We start from the raw sequence: 1,748 nt of genomic DNA on the forward strand, positions 1-1,748 counted from the left end.
TTGGATTCAGTTAGCGAGAATTTTATTGAGTATTTTTGTATCGATATTCATAAGGGAAATTGGTTTGAAGTTCTCTATCTTTGTGGAATCTTTCTGTGGTTTAGGTATCAGAGTAATTGTGGCTTCATAGAATGAGTTGGGTAGAGTACCTTCTACATCTATTTTGTGGAATAGTTTGTGCAGAACTGGAATTAGATTATCTTTGAAGGTCTGAAGGAACTCTGCACTAAACCCATCTGGTCCTGGGCTTTTTTTGGTTGCGAGACTATTAATGACTGCTTCTATTTCTTTGGGGGATATGGGACTATTTAGATCGTTAACCTAATCCTGATTTAACTTTGGTTCCTGGTATCAGTCTAGAAATTTGTCCATTTCATCCAGATTGTCCAGTTTTGTTGAGTAGAGCCTTTTGTAGAAGGATCTGATGGTGTTTTGGATATCTTCAGGATCTGTTGTTATGTCTCCCTTTTCATTTCTGATTTTGTTAATTAGGATGCTGTCCCTGTGCCCTCTAGTGAGTCTAGCTAAGGGTTTATCTATCATGTTGATTTTCTCAAAAACCAACTCCTCATTTGGTTGATTCTTTGAATAGTTCTTCTTGTTTCCACTTGGTTGATTTCACCCCAAGTTTGATTATTTCCTGCCATCTACTCCTCTTGGGTGAATTTGCTTCCTTTTGTTCTAGAGCTTTTAGGTGTGTTGTCAAGCTGCTAATGTGTGCTTTCTCTAGTTTCTTTTTGGAGGCACTCAGAGCTATGAGTTTCCCTCTTAGAAATGCTTTCATTGTGTCCCATAAGTTTGGGTATGTTGTGGCTTCATTTTCATTAAACTCTAAAACGTCTTTAATTTCTTTCTTTATTCCTTCCTTGACCAAGGTATCATTGAGAAATGTGCTGTTCAGTTTCCACGTGAATGTTGGCTTTCCATTATTTATGTTGTTATTTGAAGATCAGCCTTAGTCCATGGTGGTCTGATAGGATGCATGGGACAATTTCAATATTTTTGTATCTGTTGAGGCCTGTTTTGTGACCAATCATATGGTCAATTTTGGAGAAGGTCCCGTGAGGTGCTGAGAAGAAGGTATATCCTTTTGTTTTAGGATAAAATGTTCTGTAGATATCTGTTAAGTCCATTTGTTTCATCACTTCTGTTAGTTTCACTGTGTCCCTGTTTCCATTGAGAACATCGGCACAACAATCAAAGAAAATACAAAACCATCAGTGGAAAGAGAGGCCCATTGGTCGTGTGAACTTTATATGCCTCAGTACAGGGGAATGCCAGGGCCAAGAAATGGGAGTGAGTGGGTAGGGGAGTGTCCGGAGTAGGGTATGGGGGACTTTTTGGATAGCATTGGAAATGTAAATGAAGAAAATACCTAATAAAAATATTTATATAAAAAAGAAAACAAAATACCTAATTAAAAAATAAATTAAAAAAAAAGAACACCTAGGAAAGATGTCAGGTGACATTGATGCAAGCATAACAAACAAAATACAAGAGATAAAAGTGATAATCTCAAAGAGTCTTGTGCTAGCAGGAACAGGGACAAAGGACACATGCCCGACCAGTGGCTGGGTTCGTTCTGGTCGATACCATTCTCACACTATCTTCAGAGTGATATCGGTGGAAGGCCCCAAGGTCCCCAGAAGACTCTCCATGCTTCAGGCACCCTAGCATACCCAGGACCTTGAGATCACTGGTGAGTTAAACGCAACATCAGTTCCAAAAATCCTAGAGGGTCTTGACCT

This window comes from Mus caroli, unplaced genomic scaffold, assembly GCF_978045245.1.
Source record: "Mus caroli unplaced genomic scaffold, Mus_caroli_1 scaffold_8, whole genome shotgun sequence".
Taxonomy (NCBI): domain Eukaryota; kingdom Metazoa; phylum Chordata; class Mammalia; order Rodentia; family Muridae; genus Mus; species Mus caroli.